Raw genomic sequence first — 10385 nt, 5'->3', positions numbered from 1 at the left:
TACTGTGCCATCGAGGGCCATACAATAGTTATATATACATTCATAACATTATTACACTAAGAAGGAGCTCTACAAATAAGTAATATAAAAGGGGGAGTATAAAGATTAAAAACTAAAATATTCTAAACACCGACGTCTAAGCTGATATGGCTCCAAAGTGCGGAGCACAGTTTATTATATTTATTTTATTTTTGCTGTAACAGGGCTCGAACGTTAGACATGCAGATCCAAAGTCACGCTCGACTCAACCTATCTACTCTGAAAAACCTGATTGTTATTTTGGCTAATATGAAAAGCAAAGGAACTTGACATATGAATACTAAATAAGTCTCAATGATCTTTCTAAATATAAAACTTACGTAGGAGACAACTACTTTCAATGTTTATTTTGGATTGATCGGAACACAGGAAGTATCGTATCGTGAAACAACAACGAATGTTGATTGGTAACAAATATGCACAGAACCGTACTGTAATATTCATAAAAGTGGAGAAAGCCACTTGCGGTGCTGAAGGCGGGCGCGACCTATTTAAAATCCGGTTTATAAAACTAGCGGTGATCTAGTTTGTATCCTTACCCGCAATAGTTAAGCGGTGAGGGTTCCAATTGTCAGGACCACACCTTCTTCGCCGTCTGTAGGAATTAAGCGGGACCGTTTTATACGCTTTTCTCTTTCTCTGGCCGCCCATAGGTAAGGATTAATTTCCATATACTATAGAAAGTACTTATAATGTTTAATTCAAGTATGCTATTATTATACCAGTAAAATAAAGGGCGATTTTGCTGATCTTAGGAAAATAATGCAAATTTTTGTTACCTTTTAAAGTCTATAAATACTGATGTTTATTATACATTATTTGTTAAATCGTTATAAACTGTTACTAATATCATCACAGGATGATTCCATAGCGCCAGATTTGCTGCTACTAGTTTCACCATTGGGTGATTTTACCACCAGACCTACTGCTAATAATTCGAACATTTAGTGATTTTTAGCACCATATCTATTGTTACTGATTTCCTAATTGAGGAATTCTTTAACGTCACATATATTATTAGTAGTTTCACCATTGGGTAATTGTTTAGCACCAGATCCATTGTTACTTGCTTCATTATTCTATAATTTTTTTAGCGCCTGATCTATTGTTGCTATAGTTTTAGTTTCCCCATTGGATGATTCTCAAGCGTCATATCTTCTGCTATTAACTTAACCACTGGATAATTCTTTCAGCGCAGATGTAATTGTTTTTATTCACACCATCAGAATGTTGTCATTCAAAAGTTTGTTTTAAAACAGAGTTAACTACAGATGAACTGCACAAGTACCATCTTATAACCATCAACATATCACCTATTTATAAGAGTTATGTTTCCAAAGTACCATAGTATTGATGGATTGGTCTGTTTTTAAGACACTTTATATACGTAATGTCATATCAGTTTACTTATATTCTACGAAACACCGAGTAAGAAACAGTACGTTAAACACAGAATGTACCTTCTGACCTGTTCTTCTTTTGCTAGCTAGCATTATCAAGTGTAAGTATTGTTCAGTATCCAACAATAACAGTATATATATTTGTATTTATACACAGTTAATAATATACAATTCTATGAAAGCATGGAATCATGGGTTCATCATATTTTAGTCAAAACTTGTAGATATTTTATTTAGAAAGAGTTTGTGTTTTAGATTTTTTTCGTCCCTAATTTTAAACTGATAGACTAGAGGGAAGGCAGCAAGTCAACATCATCTACAACCAAGTCTTGGATTGCTCTAATTGATTAATGGGATTTGACCGTCACTGTTATAACACACACACACATTTAGACCCCGTTAACAGTCATTTTTCATCAGCATCTCTCTCTCTCTCAACAGAATATTTGGGTTTATTAAAGCCTGGCTCATGACATTATTTTAAATTGTTAGATATTTCCTTAATGAATTACTCCACATATACGAGGTCGTGTATATTGTATGTGGAAATAATTTGATTATCTATCAATTTGTTACTAGCATCAGATATAGTGTTACTAACTATATCTGATGCTAAAGAATCATTCAGTGGTGAAACTAGTAACAATAGATCCGGTGAAACTAGTAATACTATATCTGATGCTAAAGAATCATTCAGCGGTGAAACTAGTAACAATAGATCCGGTGAAACATTACTAGTTTCACCGGATCTATTGTTACTAGTTTCACCACTGAATGATTCTTTAGCATCAGATATAGTTTACTAGTTTCACCGCTGAATGATTCTTTAGCATCAGATATAGTATTACTAGTTTCACCGGATCTATTGTTACTAGTTTCACCACTGGATGATTCTTTAGCACCAGATCTGTTGTTACTAATTTCACCACTGGATTATTCTTTAGCACCAGATATATTGTTACTAGTTGCGTTACTGGATGATACTTTAGCACCAGATGATCTATTGCCACTAATTTCACCACTGGATTATTATTTAGTACCAGATCTGTTGTTACTAGTTTCCCCACTGGATTATTCTTTAGCACCAGATCTATTGTTACTAGTTTCCCCATTGGATTATTCTTTAGCACCAGATCTATTGTTACTAATTTCACTACTGGGTGATTCTTTAACACCAGATCTGTTATCAGGTTTACAACTTAACTCATCTGCAGCCCAAAATATACCTGCAAGTTAAAGCAACTAATAATGATACACTTCAGAGTATGTTGGCGTTATTTCTAATTATTTGCTTTTTCATGCATAATTGAGTAAAACGAATAAACGTCCTTTAATGAAATAAATATATGATTGCTGTAACTAGTAGTACATTTAAAAATCTGGCAATATTTGGTGCTGCAATGCAAAGATGTGGTGTCATGCAAGAAAGAACAAGTTCAAATAATGGCTTCGGAGCTGCAAAGTGATACAAGAAAGATGAAAGTCAGCTCCATAATAAGAGGTCGCTTAGTGAAGGAGTAAAATGCAGTCAAAACGTGCTGGTAGTTAGAGTATACAACATGTTGGAGGTGATAAAGTTTGTTTTGCAAATTTGAAGACGTTAAAAATGTTATTTTATTTGCATATATATTTGTAATGTTTGAGATATCAGAAATAACTCTTTTATCCCTTAGGGACGTTAGTTGCATTACTTTATTTTAATATGCGTAGCCTAATTTCTAATTTCCTTTTTACAGAATAATCTTGAATAAAAAAAGTCAGTCACGTTCAATTTCTATAAATATTTTAGGTGGGGCAAACTGTCGAACTGTCACGTGCCTATCAAGGTGTAGCAGATAATGAGGTCAATGTATTTTTGGGGTAAGTAAAAATTTCGTAAAAGAATAATAATAGATTATTTTATAATTCCAAGTCATAATTCTTAAAAGAACACTAATACTAGAAAGTGAATCACGAAAGAAAATCAATTTGAAAATACAATAAGGAAGAAAAAAATATTCGAAATTGTTTTTTTGGCAACTTGATACAAATTTGATCTGTTTTTATGTTGTTTTTTTTTTATCAGTGTAGCATTCTCACATAACATGTACTTATTCATTATCAAGTGTGTACTAATTTTATATGTTTTACCGACAATTTGCATTGGCTGTCATTAATTTGAGATTTTGTGTGAAATAAAACAAGTCAGATTTAAACCTGCGACTGATCCACGACTAGAAACATTATACGACCCAACTTCGCTTTTCGTATAACCTACTTGATGTTTTGATTTGTCATTCTTTTAACGTTTGGAATGAAACAAAAAATCCTGTCACCAATATTAGCAACTAGGCGACAGCCTCGGGATATGCTTAGTCTGTAACACTTAAAAAGATAATACAGGAAATAATAAAAAAATAATGGACAGCTTTCGAACTAGTTGTTCTATTTTAAACGTCTCGAGTCAAAGACCTTCAAAATTTTCTCTTCCTGGTTTTTACTAAAGCAATTAATGGCGAAAAGTTTCGACACTGTTTTGTTGCAGTTCGAGTCTCTGCAGTGAGTGGTTTTACAATAAAAAGGCAATTTTAAAGTTTTACTTTAATTTGTGAAGAGACCAATATCGTTATTTAACGTCCAAGGCTAACTAAATTCCTAGTTGTTCTCACTATAGTTTTTGTTTTATGTCCAGGGCTAACTTACTCTCTCCTCGCTTTCATTGCAGTTTTTACTTTACATCCAAGGCTTACTAAACCACTTTCCGTTTTCATAGCAGGTTTTACTTTACGTCCAGAACTTGCAAAATCACTTCCTGTTTTCATTGTAGTTTTTACTTTACATCCAAGGCTTACTAAACCACTTTCCATTTTCATAGCAGGTTTTACTTTACATCCAAGGCTTACTAAACCACTTTCCATTTTCATAGCAGGTTTTACTTTACATCCAAGGCTTACTAAACCACTTTCCATTTTCATAGCAGGTTTTACTTTACATCCAAGGCTTACTAAACCACTTTCCATTTTCATAGCAGGTTTTACTTTACATCCAAGGCTTACTAAACCACTTTCCGTTTTCATAGCAGGTTTTACTTTACGTCCAGAACTTGCAAAATCACTTCCTGTTTTCATTGCAGTTTTTGATACTAAAGTGTTATATGACCACAGTTTCGGAGAAAAAATAACTATTTTATTAAACTTTAGATACCATGTAGACGGATATTTTATTTTAAACTTAAAGTTTCAAATCTGAACTGCCTACAGATACTACATTTTTACATTTACCATAGTTTACTTTATATTATAGTCTAGTATTGCGAGTAATGCCGAATAACCAAAAGGAACGAAGCTCTAATCAAATATTTTTTCTTCATAATTTCGGGAATAGTTTATAATCTAAGTCAATATAATTTTGTGTACCTCCTCTGTGAAATTGTCATATGTAAAGCAAAAATTTCTTAGTTTAAAAACAAAATTCTATGAATTCTGATCTGAAATAAGTGCTTATGAGATTTTTGTTGAAAATTTAATTACGTAATTATTTCAATACTTTCATATTAGCAATAAATAAAATTCTGTGTTCTTAACAATCATGATGTTGGGACACATTTCATGAAATATACGCTTTTGGGATTTCCATGGTAAGTTTTTATACATATATATAAACCTATCAGTGAGTGAACCATCAGTATCACAAACAAGTTGCTAAGATAATCTATTATAATGAAATTTAAAAAATCAAATATAAAGTTTTACCAATTGCAGAACATTTGTAAAATAAGGAAGAATAGACCATTTTTACAGATGATTTTCATGTCACAGCTAAAAACGTTGGTATACAAGCACTGAAGAACGGTGATAATAAAGGATAAACAAAATTAAAAACGAGATATAATATTTTAATCCTCTATGACCTTTATTTAGATGGTAAATGGTACTTAACGCCCCATGCTGACCTTCTCTTCTCCGTTCATGGCTGGTTGCCATAATAGTAACCAACAATATCAGTTGCAAAGAAACGCTACTAGATATAGAGATCTTAAGTACTATTTATTTGTTTCGGATATTCGCGCAAAGATACACAAGGGCTATTTGCGCTACCCGTCCATAATTTAGAATTGAGAGACCGGGGGGGGGGGAACAGCCAGTCAACAGTACTCTTGGGTTACTTTAATCGAATAGTGGAATTTGACCGTTACTCTTAGAACACACCTAAAACTAAGTAATAAGATAATAGAACCTGTCTACATTAGATGATACATGTACTCATTGACCACGTAATACTACAATAAGATAATAGAACCTGTCTACATTAGATGATACATGTACTCAGTGACCACCTAATACTACAATAAGATAAAAGAACCTGTGTACATTAGATGATACATGTATTCAATAACCACCTAATGTTACAATAAGGTAATAGAACATATTTAATTCTGATTCGATGATATATAATTTATATGTATATATTTTTTGTATAGTCTACACAATTTTAACTGTTCATCTCTAGGATGCACTTCTTATTTTGTATGTAACGCATCAAGAAGCAAACTTGTACTTAGTTTAGGCTTAAAGCGACCTAAAATTAAATAGTCAATCTGAGATACGGGATCACTTTGAAGACTTGTTAGAAATTATAATGAAAAATAGTATTAGGGATTATTATGTTTACCTTTTTCAATCAGACCCATAGACGAACCTTTAAAAGGTTTTAATATGATTAGAAAATATCCATCTGACTAGCTTTTATCTAGTTTATCTATCTCGGAAGTTATTTGTAATAGTAAAGTAAAAGTGTCATATTAACTTTGCTTTTCTTCACTTATTCAAGTTTTTAGTTCCAGGACTTTGCTTACTCACCTCACTCTTTTTACTTGGGAAATCGATTCGTGTTAGGCGATAGAAAAGTGCGGATCTCGGATATCTTATTTTCAATTAAAACATTCACAATTCCTTGAAAGCAGTGGTATATTGAGCATATAAAAAAGTTCATTAATGCTACAGTTTAATTAACTCTGTGGTCGCTAACATACAGTATTGTTAAATATTAATAGAAACTACAAGCAAAATTGGGATAAAATGCAACTATTATGGAACTGATTATCCTCTATTTTAGAAAAGCGAGCTGCAACAAAGTACAGTCACGTTCTGATTGGCTGTCATCTGACCAATCAGACACTGAAATATCAACATAATGCATATAAAAGTACAGACAATCATAACATACCTAGCGTTAGTGTTGTAAATGCCACATGACAACCGCGTATAAATCAATGTTTTAGCTGATGAATGCGACAGGATCTGTATAGAAACTCTGAAAAGGGTGAGTAAAACTAGTTCTGTTGGTAATAGAAGCGGTCGAGGTAGAATGCCCAAACTTTTCAAAATTGATGTTAAAATTATTTTCGAGTATTTCCGCTAGAGTTCTTAACAATGAGTTAGTTGTAAGTACAGGTCTAAATGTCACCTCCAGAACAGTAAGGTACACATGAAGTGTTCTTACTGGGTGTGTAGCTACTCAAAAACTACACCTTAGGTGAGACACCCAAATTGCTTAAATATGCATCAGATTTCACACAGTAGGATGAGCAAAACTGGAGGAGCGCGTTCTCTACTGATAAACCCGAATTGTTTAGTAGCGATCAACGACGGTTTGTTACATTTCAGAGAGTGGAAGGTACAATGTACAAACTCTAAGATAGAGTACGTTGAGGGACAAAAACAATTATGATCTTCATTTCAGCCAATGATGTTGAAGTTCTACAAGTATGATCTTCATTTCAGCCAATGATGTTGGAGATCTACAAGTGTGATCTTCCTTTCAGCCAATGATGTTGGAGATCTACGTGAAATTGATGGCACCCATGACTGTTGACAAGTTCAACAAGTTTTCATCTTTTAGCAAGGCAGTGATCTCATGCATGTAGGATGTGTAATGAAACGATACCTGGTAGAAAAAAGGCCGATGGAACACTCGTAATCATGACTTGGTCCGCACTAGGTCCCATTATGAATATTATTAAAGCTACATGGGTTTATAAGGGGAAATTTATTTGTTAAACGACAACCAAAAAATTGTTTATTTTGTCGGGAATTATACAAGATATTTGAAACAATATGTCCCAATAATTCATTGATAAACTTATAGTAGTACAAAATAAGGTGTACTGTTTTGTTTAAAGCTAATAGAAGAACTAGTGCATCGTATTTTCTGTAATCATGTTCTATATTACTGATAAATTGACCATTTAGTTTTAAATACACATTGCTTGCAACTCCTGTATGTGTATAATTTGTGCGTTTCCATAATTATTTCCAATGTCGAACATGATGATGTAAGTACTGAATTATGGGATTCTTTCTAACTGTGTGGTTGGTATAATACACGATGAAGAAACGAGTGAAATATGGGATTCTTGCTTGATATGTGGTTGGCATAATACACGGTGAAAAAACAGGTGAAATATGGGATTCTTGCTTACTATGTGGTTAGTATAATACACGGTGAAAAAACAGGTGAAATATGGGATTCTTGCTTACTATGTGGTTGGTATAATACACGGTGAAGAAACGAGTGAAATATGGGATTCTTGCTTATTATGTGGTTGGTTTAATAGACAGTGAAGAAATGGGTGAAATATGGGATTCTTGCTTGATATGTGGTTGGCATAATACACGATGAAGGAACGAGTGAAATATGGGATTCTTGCTTGATATGTGGTTGGCATAATACACGGTGAAGAAACAAGTGAAATGTGGGATTCTTGCTTACTATGTGGTTAGTATAATACACGGTGAAGAAATGGGTGAAATATGGATTCTTGCTTGATATGTGGTTGGTATAATACACGGTGAAGAAACGAGTGAAATATGGGATTCTTGCTTACTATGTGGTTGGTATAATACACGGTGAAGAAACAAGTGAAATATGGGATTCTTGCTTACTATGTGGTTAGTATAATACACGGTGAAGAAATGGGTGAAATATGGATTCTTGCTTGATATGTGGTTGGCATAATACACGGTGAAGAAACGAGTGAAATATGGGATTCTTGCTTACTATGTGGTTGGTATAATACACGGTGAAGAAACAAGTGAAATATGGGATTCTTGCTTACTATGTGGTTAGTATAATACACGGTGAAGAAATGGGTGAAATATGGATTCTTGCTTGCTATGTGGTTGGTATAATACACGGTGAAGAAACGAGTGAAATATGGATTCTTGCTTATTATGTTACTGTTATAATACTGATGATGTAAAGAGAGGAATGTGATATTCCTTTTTACTCTGTTTTGTCACTTTATTGTCGGTATAATACATAATGGTGTAAAGAGTGAACTATTGTGATTGTAGAAAACTGCCAAATTTTACATTTCTACAGTTAGAAAATAATATATCTTTACTGAGGGATATTTTTCAATTGTTTACAGGTGTTCTGCAGTTAGTTAACATCCTTGTAAACAGGATGTAAGTAGTCTCAGTTAGGTTACATAAGTAGTGACCATTCAAGAGAGCCTATACTCACTTGGCACAGTTTCTTTATAGCCTTTCCTTTGGGGCGTAGGTCACACCTAGGTAAAGGAATGGTGCAGAGGTTTTTAGAGGTTGTTATAATCTGGGAGTTAATATTCCCCTGAATACATTTAATGAGAATATCACAAATATAGGTAATCTAAGATTGTAGGATACTGCATTAGGAGTTTGGCCTGGCTTGAAAGTGATATAGACACAATCCTTATGTCTTTTTAGAGTGCGGACGTGATTTTACTTTTTGTCTCAGAAGCTAAATTGTTACAAAAATACTGCAGTTCGCCAGCTACAAGGGTGAAAATCGTGCGTTAAATGAATACTGTATTTTTGTGTGTACATTTGTGATAATTTTTCATTTGCAGTTCATGTTCAATTTATTTTCAGTAATACGTTTCCTATGTAATAAATTAATTTTTATACCAACGAAACTCGCATAAGTTCGAAAAATAATTAATATAGAAATAGGGAAAAGGGTTCTTAATTAACATGATAAATCTTATTGTATATGAAAGGTTTCTACCGATGTAAGTTTTACAGAGCATGAAAAAGAAGTCTCTCCCGTAATAAGTCTTACTAGTGTGAGAGGTTTCTACCATAATAAGTTTTACTGAGTGTAAGAGGTTTTACATCATAATTCTTATTGAGTGTAAGAGATTTCTACTATCATAAGTCTTACTGAGTACGAGAAAGGGATCTCTATCCTTATAAGTCTTAACGGTTAGATAGGTTTCTACTATCACAAGTCTTACCGAGTATCAGAGGTTTCTGCTATCATAAGTCATCTTCTACCAACTTTTAGGCTACATTTGTCTCACCGATTAGTAGGGTTTGACCCTACATTAAACTTACAGCTAAGCCACGGCTCCAAAGTGCAGAGCGCGTTTTTGCGTCAATGGGTAGTAAACCACGAACTTTCTAATTAACAGTCCGAGCACGCTAACCACTTTACCGCGACTGACGCACTCACAGTAAACTATACGTTTCAAATGACGAACTGTGTGTTTTGTTGTTAGGTTATCTGCACAGTGCCTACTAAGAGTATCGAACCCTGATTTTTAGCGTATAAGCCCTTATGCTATACACGTTCTGTTCTCATTATTTCTTTAACAAACAACTGTTTTAGTGTATCTTAATTAATAATTGCTAGCTGATTGTATTTGCCCAAGGGGAAACCCCGGCTGATGATAAAATATTTTAGCTTTCATTGCTTTTTATTTTCCCAAATTCATGTGTTTTAAACTGTCGATTTAACATAATCAGAAAAAAAAACATTATAATTATGATATGACTTTCTATTGGACCGGGCCCAGCATGGCCATGTGGTTAGGGCGCTCGACTCGCAATCTGCGGGTTGCGGGTTCGAATCCCCGTCATACCAAATAGGCTTTTCAGCCGTGGGGGCGTTATAATGTGACGGTCAATCCCACTATTCGTT

General features: G+C 33.8%; 1 long non-coding RNA gene across 1 annotated transcript in view; it reads left to right on the top strand.

Moving 5' to 3' along the window:
• Positions 1-574: 574 nt before the first annotated feature.
• LOC106465033 overlaps positions 575-10385 on the top strand; it is a 10245-nt gene continuing 434 nt past the window's right edge. The window contains exons 1-2 of the long non-coding RNA XR_001291177.2: positions 575-692; positions 3229-3299. This is a non-coding gene — a long non-coding RNA (uncharacterized LOC106465033). The remainder of the gene's footprint in view (positions 693-3228; positions 3300-10385) is intronic.

This window comes from Limulus polyphemus, unplaced genomic scaffold (genome assembly GCF_000517525.1).
Source record: "Limulus polyphemus unplaced genomic scaffold, Limulus_polyphemus-2.1.2 Scaffold1814, whole genome shotgun sequence".
Taxonomy (NCBI): domain Eukaryota; kingdom Metazoa; phylum Arthropoda; class Merostomata; order Xiphosura; family Limulidae; genus Limulus; species Limulus polyphemus.
The sequence above is the reverse complement of the archived record's forward strand: the minus strand, read 5'-3'. Positions and strand labels throughout refer to the sequence as shown.